Genomic DNA, 17,375 nt, shown 5'->3' on the forward strand with positions numbered 1-17,375 from the left:
AAAAAAAAAAAAAAAAAAAGATGTGTTACCTTGCATTGGAGATTGTAAAACTTCACTCTCAATAAATAAAAATTTGTTAAATCTATGTTAATTTGCATTCTCCAATGCAAGTTTACATCATCTTGCTTATTTTTTATTTGTTTTTATACCTTTCTGATGCAATGATTGGGTGTTATCTTGTGTATGGATGCATAAGATAACAAAACCCCACGAAACCGTATAGGATATATTTCGACATAACGGCTATCAAGTATCTCAAACGGAGAGTTATCGGAATTTATTGGACTACGATAAGCTCTGATGCCGATAGAATATAAGGGTATTAATCGTTTTTCCCTTTAGCCATTCATATATTTTTCTAAATCGAGCCATCACAAACTAAGAAACAAAAAATACTTATATCTCATGCTCTCCATTCATATCTTCTCTTCTTATTACGTGTGATTAAAAAACTAGGGTTTCTTTTATAATCCAATTTTTGGTTCAATTTTGATTTTGAAACTCAATTTTCAATTTAGCTTTCAGAAATTAGGATTTCAGAAGATTTGTGAAGTTAATCATGTCACAAAGTCAAAGAGCATCCAATCATGTTGGTACCTCAAACAATCCATCAAAGTTCAGTGGCCTGACACTTACAAAAACAAGAAGTAGGTGTTCAAGGTTCAGAAATTAACTTTATCTGTGAGTCGTCCCAGAGAAGAAGAGGAAGATCCACTTGTAGCGAAGCAAAGAAAAAACTATGTGTAACAAGATCAGATATATGGAATGAATTTGAAAAAATTGTTGTTACAAATATTGGAGAAGATGGGAAGAAGGTGGTTGAAATTATAGGTGAATGCAATCATTGTAGCAGGAGAATTGAAGCAACAAGTCACAAAGGAACAACCGCTTGAGACCACATCTAAATACCTGCAAAAAAAAGGCGAATCAGACTGGACAAAGAAAGATAACTGTTATGAAAACAGGAAACAAACAAACTAAGTTAGCTAATTGGAAAATATAATCCTGATGCTACTAGATTGATTATTGCTAAGATGATTGCTAAGCATGAGTATCCAATAAATATGGTTGAGCATAGATATTTTGGAGAGTTTGTCAGGAATCTGAACCTTTCTGCCAAGTGTTACATTAGGAATACATGTAGATAATAGGCTTTTCACTTTAGCTGCTGACAATGCTAGAGCAGATGATGTTATGATGGCAAATCTGAAGACTTGGGTTGGCAACAAGGATTTTCTAATTCTTGAGGGGGGTTGGTTTCAAATGAGATATGTCAATCATATATAGTATTTAGTTGTATTATGTGGGATCAAAGTAGATGTTGGATTTATAAAAAATATTAAAGAATGTGTGAAATATATCAAGTATTTGTATGCTAGAAAAGAGAGGTTTGCAATTCTTTGGCACAAGTTAAGCTTCCTGCAAGGTCTATCAGTTTGGATGTGGATAATAGACGGAACTCTACCTTTAAGATGCTTAAGAATGCAACTGATTTGCGGCAAGGATTTGTCAGGTTAGTTGATATGTATTTCGATTTCATTATATTACCAATCAGAGGAATGGCAACAAGGAATACATATTTGTGAGTATTTTGAAGTGTTTGATATTCTAGAAAAAACATGTTTTATCTACCTTGGTCGGATGTAGCAGCTGATCAGTTAACAATTTAATGCACTTATTTTAAAAAAAAATCTCCTTTCGTATTAAAAGAAAATATTGCATTGAATTTAAACTAATTTATAATTAACTTAAGATAGTTACTATGTTTTGTTAGAGCACTGCTCGGTCGAACTCGCAAGCGTTGCTATCTCAAGCTTGTTTGTCAAGTTTAGTTGCCAAAACCATAAGTCTTTATTTCTAGTCTACTTATAGCTAAGTCTCAGATTAGGATAGAAAGTGTAGTTGAGCTTTAGACTTCACGACGTTTATCGACTGGAGACGAAGAACTACTAAGGGGATCTTGTGGAACTTCATCAACAAAAGGTATTGTAGAGACTTGATCTCATCTATCATTCAAAATTCTATTTACTCTATATCCTATTTGAGACAAAACTCATATAATTATATAGACTTCGATTATACATATTTGATATTTTTAGCTGAGTTTAACTCGCTTATATATTTCTCGAAATATGTGTTAGTAAGATTTTGCTTTAACCAAGTTCATCTTATATTCTTGATGAAAGTCAAAAGAGGATCATGTGAAAATCGTCTGGTAACATCTTACATGATTTTTGCGAGACAGTTATTTGATGTAGACTCGGAATGTTTCGTATTGATCTATCGATCACTTGAAAATTGCTTTAAAGCTAATAGTTTGTGTGAGACAGCTATTGTCGTCTTCTAAGAATGTTTCGATGATTGAAATGGGAGTTTAGAAAAATTAACCATGATTGGATATAGCACAATATGCGTACTTGTATGCTAACTGTTGCAAGTTATTCCAAGTCTGGAAACCATAGTATGCATACCCGTATGCGTACTGTTTGGTTTAATGAAAGTCCGGGAACTTAGTATGCATACTCTTATGCGTACCAACACAAGTTCAAATCCGGGAATTCAACTGAGTTTTGAGGTATGCGTACCTGTTTGCGTACTGGAGAACCCAAACTAAGTCCGGCCACTTAGGTATGTGTACCCGTTTGCATACTTGAGTAGGTTATGTTCTAAAATCGGTTTTTTCATGAACTAATACATTTATATATTAAGTAGTGCAATCTTTTACAAACTGTGGATATAATGTTCATGAATTGATTCGATTGAATCAAAGTCGATTTTGCTTCAATTGTGTCTTGTATACTTCTATGAGAATATAAACAATTGAACAACTCTATGACTAGTTTCATTTGAGTCACTTGAACTAGTTGTGTTAAGATGAACAAGGTTGATATGAAAGTGTTCATATGGCTAACTTCGGTTAACTATTGTTGATCCAACAAGGTGTATACATTTAGGTACAATTACCCATATCTAAATGAAGTAACTTTTCATTTGTGTGTAACAAGCTAAGTTAAATCTAACAGTTTTGAAATATATTAGCTTGAGTCTAATCAGGTTTTCATCTAACGGTGAATATTGCTTTGTTACCAAGGTAACATTGATTGCAAACCCTGATTTGAAGACTATATAAGGGAAAACTCTAGCAATTGGGAAACCTAATCCCCACACCTCCTGTGTGATACTGGTTGCGATTAGAGTCGATTATCCTTTAACCTAGGTTTTTCTAAAACCATTATAGGTTAACGACTTAAAGACTTCATTGGGATTATGAAGCCAGGCCCAACTATTTTCTCTGTAGTTGTGTGTTCTGATCTTATTTTATTCTATCGTATTGAGTACTATATTCTCTAAGATTTTCTCGAGATTTTATCTCCGATAGGAAAGATAAAAAGTAGTCACAAACATCTTTGTCTCATCGTTTGTGATTCCACAATATCTTGTTTCGATACCATATGATTAAGATTATTGTGAGGTGATTGATATTACTAGGTTGTTCTTCGGAAACATAAGTTCGGTGTATCAATTGGTTCATGTTCACCTTGATTTATGAAAAGACAAAACAAAACTCGTAGGTTTTTGTGGGAGACAAATTTATCTATTCAATATACTTTTCCGTGTGAGACATATTAGTTTATCAAGCCTTCGACTTTGGGTCGTAGCAACTCTTAGTTGTGGGTGAGATCGGCTAAGGGAATCAAGTGCGTAGAGTCCTGGGGATTCAGAGGCATAAGGAATGCGACTGTACCTTGATCAGTGTGAGATTGGTTAGGGCTCAACTACATTCCAGTCCGAAGTTAACTTGGAGTAGGCTAGTGTCTGTAGCGGCTTAATACAGTGTGGTATTCAAATCTGTTCTAGGTCCTGGGGGTTTTCTATATTTGCAGTTTCCTCGTTAACAAAACTTCTGGCTTCTGTGTTATTTCTTTTCCGCATTATATTTGTTTATATAATTGAAATATCACAAGTTGTGTGTAGTTCAATCAATTAGATAATCCAACCTTTGGTTGTTGATATAAATTGATTGACACTTGAATATTGGTCTTTGGTACCTTTCAAGTTGTTTCACATAATAATCAGGCTCGCGGATTTCTATCTGTTTGATTTGCTGATTACATTGTGAAATAGAGATACAACTCTTGGATATATTTCCATTGATTCAGTCTGACTGTCTAGTTGATTCTCTTGGAATTATTTTGGAGTTTGTCCATACAGATTTCCTAAACGAAATATTGGGTGAGGTTGTTAGACCTCCGCTTTTTTAATTGGTATCAGAGCAGGCAAACACGTTTAAGACCTCATAAGTCTGTTTTTGTAGCAATCTAACTCTATGGACAGAAGCGTTATCTCAATAAATGCACCACCAGATCCAGGGATTTCAGAATTCTCTTCCATGACTGACTCAATAAAATATGTAGAGGAAATTCTATCTAAGCCTCCACCGGGTTTAAAATCCATTGAAGTGTTTTCAGGGCTTGAAAATAAACTTGAAAGCTTATCTCTTGATGTTGAGTTATACCTCCAGAAAGAACAAGAATCTCTTGACAAGCTAAATCAAGTTATGATGAATAATATTCATGTTGAGGCTGATCTTGATTTATCAGTAAATGCAATACTCTTCCTTTGGGTAATCCAATTAGTTGTAACAAACTAAACATATTACAAGAGGAGTTTAAATAGGGTTGTTCATGGTCGGTTTTGGTTCGGTTTCTAACCAAACCAATCCACTAACCATTGGTTCGGTTTCCAAATGGTTCCAGTTGGTTTCGGTTTGTCCCAGTGGTTTTTGGCTAACCAATAATTATGTCAAACCAACAAAAAAAAACACAAATTTACAGATAAAAAAATCGTAGTTGCCGATAGTATTGGTTTACACAAATTCACAGACAAAAAAAAATGAAAAAAAAAATCAAGAATAGTTAAAGCTTACTCTAAATCTAGAGATCAAAAGAAGATGTATAATATATCTTAATTTAGTTATTGACAAATAAACAAGAAGGAATACGGGAAGAAAAAAGTCGAGTAGCAGCAGCTGTAGTTGGGGGTGGAGAAGGGAGGCGACTGAGAGAAGGATAAAGAGAAAGAGGGAGAGTATCATAATCAAATATTAGATTTAGGGTATCTATTTATCCTCTAAATCAATGGGTAGAATCTAATACTTGTAAATCAAAGGTAAAAACTAAGTTTAAAAATCGGTTTTCCAATGGTTTTTGGTTCGGTTTTATAGGTCAAACCAAGCCAAAACCAACACTATCGGTTTTCCACTTTTTACAGCGTAACTAATCCATTAGTAAATGGTTCGGTTTGGTTTCTTCCTAATTGGTCTGGTTTGTTCTGGTTCCAGCGAAAAACCGAAACCATGTTCAACCCTAAATTTAAATCTCAATTTTCTGACTGTATCATCTCAAAGCATGAATCAGTTCAATGGTCAAACCCCGATACACCTTCTCAAGATAATGATATTTCCCTCTTTCATGAGAAAGTTAGGATGTCTCTTCTTATTAAAAGAGTTTTCCTTTGCAATACTGAACATTATCTGCAAAGACTATTTTTTATAAGTTGTAAACAAAGAAATCAGGAACACAAATTGTCTTATGCTCTTTTTATGTTCTTTGAAAACCTTGTAAAAACAGTTCCTTGGGTTTCTCTCATTACTGTGAGATGTAAGAGTTGTTGGAAAGAAACTCTCTATTGGTGTCATGGTGTGCAAGGTTTTGTTTGTGTGAATTACTTGGTAAAGAATTGTTGAGCTTTGCTTCAATCTTCTCTATAGCTTGTTTAATAACAATTCATAAAACAAACCAGCCATTGCCACACACGTACAGTTTACATACCCCGAACTCGTATCCTTTGTGTATTTGAACCGCTTTCCAGAACGAACTTAACTAGTTCAGGTTCCACCGTTTTACACTTAAAAAGAGAAAGGATTCTCTTCGTTCACTTCGCCTCTTCTTCTTCACAGTTCAAGTGCGAAAAAAAAACTCAAAAGTTCGTGTACCTTCGATCACCATAACCTCAATTCTCAATCATGTTGGGTGTTCTTGGTATCATTGGAATCACAACAAGAAAGTACTTCACAGGTTGGTCCTTGTTTTTCTTTTCTTTGCAGTTCCGGAGTTTCACCATTGACGTTAGTTCGTGTACCAAGATAAGTTTTTGTTCTTAAGGGTCAAAAACGATCCAATCATTTTTTCGGAGTGTTACCATTTCTAACAGTTCGGGTATCCGAGTAAGTTCTTTGTCTTCCTTTATGTTACTCTTTTCAACAATGGCATATAGGAAAAGGACTAGTCATGGTGGGAGCTCAAGTGGTCAATTTGGTGATAATACTTATTATGATCCCAATATTCGTGCTAGGTTTATTAACCCTGCTGCCCGCGACCTCTATTTGGAGTATAAGAATAAACAACCTATTTTTGAAAGATACTATAATTCTTTTGAAATTGAGGTAGAGAACCTGACTGATTTTCTTCAAAAATCACACACGGGGTTTAATTCACAAACCAATGGGAACTGCTCGCATTGGTATGACTGCACAATTTTATGCAAATACTCATGATCCAGACCCGGCAGATTGCATGTTCAAGACTATTGTAGGAGATAAAATTTTCTCTATGGATCGTCATATTATTTCATACTTGTTGAATTTGACTCATATTGGTAGTGTCTGATTCCCTCCCTCCTGAGAAAGAAAGTTTGACTCCATATGTGATGTCATATTGTCTTCTTAATAGAGACCTTTCTCGGAGAAATGGCAATATTGATGTTCACGGTGCTGAGTTGTTTCTCAAAGTTGCTGGAAAACTGATTGTGGCCAACATGATGCCGAGCACTATTGAAAAAATGTTATGGACCATGTATCCTGCTGAATTGGTTTGTTATATTGTTGAAGGGAGAGACATTTATTTCTGTGGACTTATTATTAATCAGATGATAAGTGTGAAAAAGACTTCGAAGAAAACTCCAGGATTTCCTTATCTCATTTCAAGGATTTGCAATCCTTTTGGCATTACCCCTTTTGGCTCCTATCTTGAAGGACAAAAAGTCTTGACCATGACAAGCATCGAAAAGATGAAGCAATCCTCAAGTAGAGCCTCAACAAGTACTTCAGCAATTGCAAACTCTGAACTTGTCCGTCTTCAGCATGAAGTTGGGTGCATGAGAGAGCAGTTGGAGTATGTTGAAGCAGAACATCCAAATCTGATTGAAAAGTTTGATGAAATTGCTATTGCTTATTATGACATGATAGATTAATTTTGTTTGAACATTTTGGGGTGTAATAACTTTGGTAATTCTATGTTTGTTTTTGAAAAACTTCTAAAACAAGTTACTTTCTTAAAGGGTCACGAATCATTATTCTCATTTGATAATCACTCAAATATTGTTTCAAAAAATTGTTATGGGATATGTGTGTTTGCGTCTGTGAACTATGATTGTCCAATATATATCAAAAGTTAAGTCTATTATATGTCATTATGCAAATATTGATGAAAGATAGAATTAACTTTTGATAACAAAGATTAAGTCTATGGTACCATTATGCAACTATTGATGAAAATAGAATGAATATTTGTATATTCTGCATTATTGATCTTTCCCCGATCCACTTCTTTGTGTAAGTACTGTGCGGCTCCGTAAGTTCTCTTATGTTGAGCATTTCCGATTAAATTAATCATGGGTTCTCTTGTGGTTAATTTAATTAAGTTTTCTGGATACAAATTCATGTCTCATGATATTTGTTAATGTCCAAATAAATTCTTATTTTCTTGTAAAAGTAAGGTCGCTCTTGTTGTTCTCTCGGAATGACATTTTATGGGGGAGAGTTTTTAATTGAATTTGTGCTTGATTGTCAAATATTTGTGGGGAGTGCGGTTGTGGAATATTGTATGAGTTATCTTGTATCTTTATAAACTCCTTGATGAACACGCTAAGTTTCGACTATGTGAAATCATCGAAACAATGTTTTTATGTTCTCTTTTAATCATGAAGTATCTCAATGATAATTTCATTATGATCCCGCTAGTTTTCGTACATTTGCCAATTTATATTGACAAAAAGGGGGGGGAATTATTGTATGATTTACGGATTATTATGTAAGGGGGAGTGGTTTTTCATTGTGAGATGAAGTATTGACTAAGGGGGAGTGATACATATCACCATAGTATTTTTATCAAAGTTGTGATGCAATTGGACTTTGATGTTGTGTAATAATATTATGACATTGTATAACAATGATTGGGAGCTACTTTTTTCTCATTGTTATGGATACGAATCTTCAACAACTATGATGCTGAGTTGAACACGTTCAGAATCACTGGAGTACTTTGAAGTGACGAATATTTCGAGTAATGTTGAAAAACCAAGGAAATCACGTATTTGGATGAAAATGCTACAAAGTTTATTTATTTTGTAACCCATATGTATTGATAGTTTTGTCACTAAAAATGACAAAGGGAGAGATTGTTAAAGCATAGCTCGGTCAAACTCGCGTTGCCATCTCAATATTGTTTGTCAAGTTTAGTCGCCAAAACCATAAGTCTTTATTTTTAGTTTACTTATAGCTAAGTCTCAGATTAGGATAAAAAGTGTAGTTGAGCTTTAGACTTCACGACGTTTATCGACTGAAGACGAAGAACTACTAAGGGGATCTTGTGGAACTTCATCAACAAAAGGTATTGTAGAGACTTGATCTCATCTATCATTCAAAATTCTATCTACTCTATATCCTATTTGAGACAAAACTCATATAATTATATAGACTTCGATTATACATATTTGATATTTCGAGCTGAGTTTAACTTGCTTACATATTTATCGAAATATGTGTTGGTAAGCTTTCGCTTTAACCAAGTTCATCTTATATTCTTGACGAAAGTCAAAAGATGATCATGTGAAAATCGCCTGGTAACATCTTACATGATCTGTATGAGACAGTCATTTGATGTAGACTCGGAATGTTTCGTATTGATTTATCGATCCTTTGAAAAAAAATTTGAAGCTAATGGTTTGTTTGAGATATCTATTGTCGTCTTCTAAGAATGTTTCAATGATTGAAATGGGAGTTTAGAACAATTAACCATGTTTGGATACAACACAGTATGCGTACTTGTATGCTAATTGTTGCAAGTTATTCCAAGTCCGTGAACCATAGTATGCATACCCGTGTGCATACTGATTGGTTTAATGAAAGTACGAGAACTTAGTATACATACCCGTATGCATACCGGCATGAGTTCAAATCCGGAAATTTAACTGAGTTTGGAGGTATGCGTACCCGTTCGCATATTAGCGAACCCAAACTAAGTCCAGCCATTTAGGTATGCGTACCCATTTGCATACTTGAGTAGGTTATGTTCTAAAATCGGTTTGTTCATGAACTAATACATTTATATATTAAGGACTGCAATCTTTTGCAAACCGTGGCTATAATGTTCATGAATTGATTCGAGTGAATCAAAATCGATTTTGCTTCAATTGTGTCTTGTATACTTCTGTGAGAATATAAACAATTGAACAACTCTATAACTAATTCCATTTGAGTTATTTGAACTAGTTGTGTTAAGATGAACAAGGTTGATATAAAAATGTCCATATGGATAACTTCGGTAAACTATTGTTGATCCAATAAGGTGTACACGTTTAGGTACGGTTACCCATATCTAAATGAAGTCACTTTTCATTCATGTGTAACAAGCTAAGTTCGATCTAACGGTTGAAATATACTAGCTTGAGTCTAATCAGGTTTTCATCTGACGGTGAATATTGAAGGCTTTGTTACCAATGTAACATTGACTGTAAACCCTGATTTGAATACTATTTAAGGGAGAACTCTAGCAACTGGGAAACATAATCCCCATACCTCATGTGTGATACTATTTGCGACTAGAGTCGATTCTCCTTTCATTGGGATTGTGAAGCCAGACCCAACTATTTTCCCTGTAGTTGCGTGTTCTAATCTTGCTTTATTCTATTATATTGAGTACTATCTTCTCTAAGATTTTCTCAAGATTTAATCTCCGATAGGCAAGATAAAAAGTAGTCACAAACATCTTCGTCTTACCGTTTATGATTCCACAATATCTTGTTTCGCTACCATACGATTAAGATTATTGTGAGATGATTGCTATTACTAGGATATTCTTCGGGAATATAAGTTTGTCTGGTGTATCAATTGGTTCATGTTTGTCTCGATTTATTAAAACACGGAACAAAACTCATAGGTATTTCTGTGGGAGACAGATTTATTTATTCAATATACTTTTTTGTGTGAGACAGATTTTTTTATCAAGTCTTCTACTTTGGGTCGTAGCAACTCTTAGTTGTGGGTGAGATCGGTTAGGGGAATTAAGTGCGTAGATTCCTGCTGGGATTCAGAGGCGTAAGGAATGCGACTGTACCTTGATCAGTGTGAGATTGGTTAGGGCTCAACTACATTTCAGTCTGAAGTTATTTGGAGTAGACTAGTGTCTGTTGCGGCTTAATACAGTGTGGTGCTCAAATTTGGACTAGGTCCCGGGGTTTTTCTGCATTTGCGGTTTCCTCGTTAACAAAACTTCTAGTGTCTGTGTTATTTCTTCTCTACATTATATTTGTTTATATAATTGAAATATCACATATTGTGCGTAGTTCAATCAATTAGATTATCCAACCTTTGGTTGTTGCTATAAATTAATTGACACTTGAGCATTGGTCTTTGGTACCGTTCAAGTTATTTCACATAATAATCAGCTCACGGATTTCTATCTGTTTGATTTGCTGATTACATTGTGAAACAAATATACAACTCTTGGATATATTTTCATTGGTTGAGTCTGGATGTCTAATTGTTTCTCTTAGAATTATATTGGAGTTAGTCCATACAGATCGCCTAAAAGAAATATTGGGTGAGGTTGTTAGACCCCCGCTCCGAATCCCCTTGCTTAGAAGTATGAAGCGTCGCTTTTAAAAACTATGATTATTACTAGCACTGCTCGGTTGAACTCACATGTTTTTCTATCTCAAGCTTGTTGTCAATTTTAGATGCACAAAACTATATCTTTATTTCTAATCTACTAATGTCAAGTCTCGGACTAGGTTTAGAGGTTTGTAGTTGAATATCAGACATCACTAAATAACCCTCGAAGATTAAAGAATGAAGGTCAAACAAAGACATATGGAGAACTTTACCAACAAGAGGTATGTGAAGAATAAACCATTCAATTTACTCACATGAATTACCATTATATCTATATGAGATTATGTCGTATGACTTGTGGTAGATTTAATATTGCAAAGAATAAATTTCACGTCAATCTTGTCTTGTTAAACATCTTGAAATATGATTAAAGCAACGGATGTTCATAGAACCTTAACAATCATAGATCGAAGTAATTTATTATTCAAGAACTATTTTTATATCACATGGATCATTCGGAAATTGCCTAAGCAATGATATTATATATATATGGCATAATGTTTCAAGACATCAAAAGAGAGTTTCAAGGAACTTGCTGAAATCTGGACTCAGGGTATGTACACGTACCTAGTACGCATACCATGGAAATCTGAGATTCCAGAATATGTGTAGGTACACATACCTAGTACGCGTACCATCAAGGTTATGGATTCGTGAAAGAGTGTAGTATGCATACCTAATACTCGTACCGTAAATTATCTGAGTTCGTGAATAGCCTAGCAGTATGCATATATGGTATGCATACTGTCGGTACCTGAATTCACAAATTGGTCATAGGTACCCGTACCGTTTCACATACCTACCCAATACGAATCAAGTAGATGCTTATAGACTATTTTTCCAAATATTTTTAGCATTACCACAACTGCCATAAACACCTCTAAGACATCAATAATCACTAAATTACTTTGTGTTATGCATCATGATTAAAATCTTAAGTGTTTAAACGGACATGATATTGTTTATAAGTTCAGAGGCTTATTTTCCAAGAACTATCATTATACACGGTTTCGGTACCAATACCGTAATGTATAATCTTCTATGTGATTTCAAGACAAACTTCTCACATGCTTACGTGAACTCTTAACAAGAGTTTCAACTAAACAGAGAAAGTTTTCGCCTGAATCTCAAGTTATCTTATCTTGAATTCTAAGCAACCCTTGGTCCTAAAAATCTATGAATAGAGAGACTCAAACACTCAGGAAATTCAATCCTTGACACTTTTGTGTCTTACGTTTTTGCTAGAGTTATCCTCAATGAACTTAGGTTTCATATGAGAAACATAATTAGGTTTCCGACTGAAAAACTTCACTTAGGTATTTTTGAAGCCAGGTCCGACTATCTTTACCTTGATAGTTCGTGTATCCTGATCTTGTACATTCTGTTATCGAGATTTTAATAATCTCTTTCAGGAACAAGATAGATAGAAATCGTGAAGTTCTATTTGTTTTAGACTTTGTGATTCCTTAAGATAGATATCTAAAACTCTTCTTAATTGATCGTTTTAAGATTGTTCTTCAGAGGTGGTTATTAATCCAGGATTCTCAGCTAACTAAGTTTAAGTGTTTCGTATTTGTGAGGGTTGCTAGATCTATCTATTGCAAACACATTTCCAAGCCTTGATCAATCAATATAAGGTAAATCGAATATGCTTATTTGTTAGAGGAAGATTGGTACGAAATTTTTCACCTTGGCATAAGAAACTCTTAGAATGTTAGGGCCGTCATATGGGGGAATCAATTACGTAAACCTTGCGAGGATCAAGATATCTAAGGAGCACATACGCGGCTTAAATTTCTTGGAGGATAATTAAAGTCTCAACTACATTCCATGCTGAAGTATGACAGTAGTCTAGTGTCTGTAGCGCCTTAATACGATTTGGTGTTCAGATCTAGACAAGGTCCCGGTTTTTTTCTGAAGGTGCAGTTTTCCTCGTTAACAAAACTTGTGGTGTCTTGTGTGTTTTCTTTTTTTGCATTATATTATTTTAATAGGAATAACACAAGTAGTATGTAATCAGTTCTAGTATAGAAGTTCATACTGATTGTGAACGATTATGAGACTCCTTCTTGTAGAATTCATATCTTGAAACATAGATAACAAGTTTTATACTTGGCAGAATTCAGATTCAGTTATTTGGATACGACTAGATTGATCCTGGATGTGATCGTCCAAGTACTCTTCTAAACAATCAGGTTCACTGACTCTATTGTCTAGACTTTCTGATTGTGAAGAGATGGAGATATAAACTTTATATACATATTGTCAAGGATCATTAAGTTGGTCTACGTGCAATTGTACTAGTTTTTTTCCATACAGGTTGTCGAACGAGAAAGTTGGTGGTGTACCTGGTACGCTCTTCTTTTCATTTGGTATCTGAGCAGGCAAGCACCTTAAAACCTAACAAGTTTGTATTTGTTGAGATTTGAATTTATGGACAAGAATGCAATATCTGTTAACGTAACACCATCCTTCGATGACACAAATTACTTATGGTGGAAGATAACTATGCACTCTTTATTACAAGCTCGTGACCTTCATAAAAGGATACTTGTTATAAGGGGTATAATCCGCTAACTGTTTTTGAAGGTGTAAGAACTGTCGCAAAATACATGGTATATATAATGATGATGACATCAGTGATCTAAGCACAATTCTGATGGACCCAACGTTGTCATCCATGCCACAAGCCAAGATCTTCAATATCACGTGTCTACGCGCACTACATTGAAGAAAGATTGTGATATCTTATAAATCGTATTTGAAGGGAATACCGCAAAGAAAGAGGCAAGGATTCAAAATCTAACTTCTGACTGGGAGAACCTTCGTATGACTGACAAACATTCGTTTAAGGAACTTAATCACAAATTATCTGAAATAGTGAATGCCTCTCATGCATTAGGTGGGACTATTTTCGAGAAAGATATCGTGATGAAAACTCTGAGATCTTTGCGAGCTCGGTACGAGTCTAAGAAACATGCCATCGCCGAAGGAAACGATCTTACAACACTTTCCAGAACCACTGTCATTGGAAAGTTAAAGATCTTTGATCATGAACAACAAATTAAGTCTGTAAAAATTATTGCCTTCAAAGCACTCAAAACACTGAAGTACTTAATAAAAGTGAAAGCATTGAAGTCTCTGAGAAAGATCTTGTTGATGATCATGAGATATCAGATGAAGATATCGAAAATTCAATCTCTTTTAGCACAAGAAAGTTTAGAGATCTTCTTAGGAAGATCAATAAACATTTTTCCCGAGAAAAACCCCCATCATCAGATAAGCCACATAATTGTGTCCCTCCTAAAAATAAGGATTCCAACGATATTGATGATGAGGATATGCCTCAGTACTTCAAGTTTAAAGGATTCAGTCACTTTAATGAATGTCACAAAAAATACAATGGAAACAAGGGCCTTGCTGCGACATTTGATGATACATCTGATCATTATGTTTCTGAAGAGGAAGATGTTTCAAGCGTAGATCTCTTGACTGAAGTTGTCAACTTCGATGAATGTAGCAAGACTCATGTCAATCTTGAAAACTTCCTTGATAATTTTTCATCATATACTTTGGAGGATATAATGGATTTTTCACTTATAACAATACAAACTTTGTTATTAAAATTTCAGGACCATCTCAATTGTGTCCGTCTGTAGAAATCAGACATGTCCTTACTGTACTAATGAAGGTCATGAACTCAAGGAGTGCTTCAAGTACAAACAAAAAGTAAGGTACGTTAACACACTCCAGCGAAGGGCTAATCGTATGAAAAGTCAAACCCAAACCTATCTATTCACACACACACACACAAAAAAAATCTATTATTCTTCTCTTTCTCTTCTCCCTCATAAATCATGATGAAAATGATGAATTCATCGTAATGAAAACCATTAAAAAAACAAACAAATATATTATTCTTCTTCCTCTCTTCTTCTTGCCCATCGCATCATTCCAGTTCCTCATTTTTCTTCTTCATACATTTACGAAAAAGCAGTTTCTGAAACTGTTCACGGCTAAGAGTTTTTATTTTTTTCGAACTGTAAATCATATATGACGGCTAGGGAAAATATAATTTCTAGTCATAAATGATTCTGATAATAATAATATATAATTAAAAAAAAAAGCAGAGGTAAGGTTACGGCTAGGTTTTTCCACCTGTAACTAGTGCTTTCCGTTGGGACTTATTTATTTCCCGGCCGTAAAACGACGGAGATGCGATGTTTTCTAAGCCTTATATAATATTTTTGGCTTAGAGTTTTTTATTTCCCTGCCGAAATTTGTCGGTTACGATTAAGATGTTTTCCCAGCCGTAAGTACTAGAAAAGATCTAAATGTTTTGCCAGTTTTATAAAATTAGATTCAACAAAGATGTTATGGAAATTAAGTACGAAGTTTCCCAACTATTTTGAGAATATGTTTCATCGTATTCTTCTAAAGTTTTGAGAAAAGTTCAAAAGGTAATAATGTAATTTTCAAAATATAAATCAGATGAATAAACTAATTGAATCACTAATGGTAAAATTCACAATTACCACCAACTTCATTAATACTAATTAAATCGAGAGCATACTAAAATCGATTTTATGGAGATTACTACTTCCTGACCTTAATTTGATATTTTGTGTCCCAAAGGGCAAAGGCCCTTGCAGCCCCAAACTTGTAACCTAAAGCAACGCGGTAGCTTCTAATTTTCTGCAACGGCTAAACATGACCGATTTAAAACTCAGATCAAATAAAGATCTAGTAAAGTTTCCAAAACAATGACACCTCCGTTTCATAGGGTTCCAAAATTAGGAAACTGAAACTATTATAAACATACCATCATCTATTCTAATTTGCTTCACAGCAATTAAAGAAACTAAAGACAGGATTTGCAGAGAGGAATAGAAATCAGAAACATATCCTCATCTAATCTATTTTACTTCACAGCAATTAGAGAAACTGATCACAGGATTTGCAGAGAGGAAAAGAAATCGGAGATGGCTTCAAAAGCACCGGCAAGAAACAGTCGCCGAGCTCTTGGAGATATTAGTAATTTAATCATCCGAGGTGTCTATGGGAAATCGCAGCAGGTTAGGCGTCCTGTAACCAGGGGCTTTTGTGCACAATTGCCTGCTAATAAACAAGCTTGTAATATTGAAAATAATTATAAGAAGAAACCAGTAATTGCTGATGGAGCTGCTGTAGTACCAGAAAGAAAGGTAATTAGAAACCCTCCTCAGAAGGAGGTCGTTGTAGTAAAGCCAAAACCAGAGACGGTAGTAATTGAGATATGCCTGGATGCAGAAGAGGCTAACATGGAAAAGCGTGGAACTCAGGAATCATCAGGGAAGGATGTGCATAATTCATCATCAGTTTTATCTGCTAGTAGCAAGGTTGCTTGTGGTTCAGCTGATGTAGCAAAGAAGGGCCAAATTGTGGATATTGATGCAGGAGATGTTGGTAATCAATTGGCAGCAGTGGAATATGTCAAAGATTTGTACAAATTTTACAAATTGGCAGAGAGTTCAATCCAAATTCATGACTATATGAATTCACAAAATCAAATTAATGAGAATATGAGGATGATTCTGGTAGACTGGTTGGTAGAAGTTCACTACGTTTTTAAATTATCTCCAGAAACCCTTTATCTTGCAATACAAATTATTGATCGATACCTTTCAGCCCACCTTGTTCAAAGGAAGGAGTTGCAGTTAGTAGGCATCACTTCTATGCTCCTTGCCAGTAAATATGAAGAAATTTGGGCACCAACGGTAAACGACTTGGTTTCTATTTCAGAGAGAGCTTATAGCAAAGAACATATATTAGGCATGGAAAAATCAATCTTGGCTAAGCTTGGATGGAGTTTAACTGGCCCAACTCCTTATGTTTTCCTTGTTCGATTTATTAAAGCTGCAATGGCAGATAAGGAGATGGAGAACATGGCTTTCTTCTTGACAGAATTGGGTCTCATGCAGTATGAGATGGTAAAGTTCAGTCCTTCCATGTTGGCTGCCTCTGCAGTTTATGCAGCAAGATGCACCCTGAACAAGACCCCACTATGGGATGAAACTCTTGATCTTCATACTGGTTTTTGTGAATCTCAGATTTTAGACTGTGCAAAGCAATTGGTGTCCTTCCACTCAAGGTCAGCAGAAGTTAAGCCGAATTCAGTTTACAGGAAGTACTCAGCTTCTGAGCTCTGCAGTGTTGCATTACTTGCACCAGCCAAAATGTTATGATCCACATTAGACAGGGGAAGAAAAAGAGGGCCTTTTCTTAGGGTTGTTTCCATTTTATACTTAAAAGTATGGATCATTGGGATTGTGATGACCAGTAAATTTATGTAACTAATGTATTTTTTCTTCATAATTAATTTTTTTTATTCTTCACTCTAATTTTGGACCTTATAATTCTCAGAATTTGGAGGATGTATTCTAGC

The 17,375-nt window shown here is 34.9% G+C and overlaps 1 pseudogene; it reads left to right on the forward strand.

The window, feature by feature from the left end:
• Positions 1–15,715: 15,715 nt before the first annotated feature.
• LOC113321135 lies at positions 15,716–17,302 on the forward strand (annotated as a pseudogene).
• The last annotated feature ends 73 nt before the right edge of the window (positions 17,303–17,375 follow it).

This window comes from Papaver somniferum, chromosome 11 (genome assembly GCF_003573695.1).
Source record: "Papaver somniferum cultivar HN1 chromosome 11, ASM357369v1, whole genome shotgun sequence".
NCBI lineage: Eukaryota > Viridiplantae > Streptophyta > Magnoliopsida > Ranunculales > Papaveraceae > Papaver > Papaver somniferum.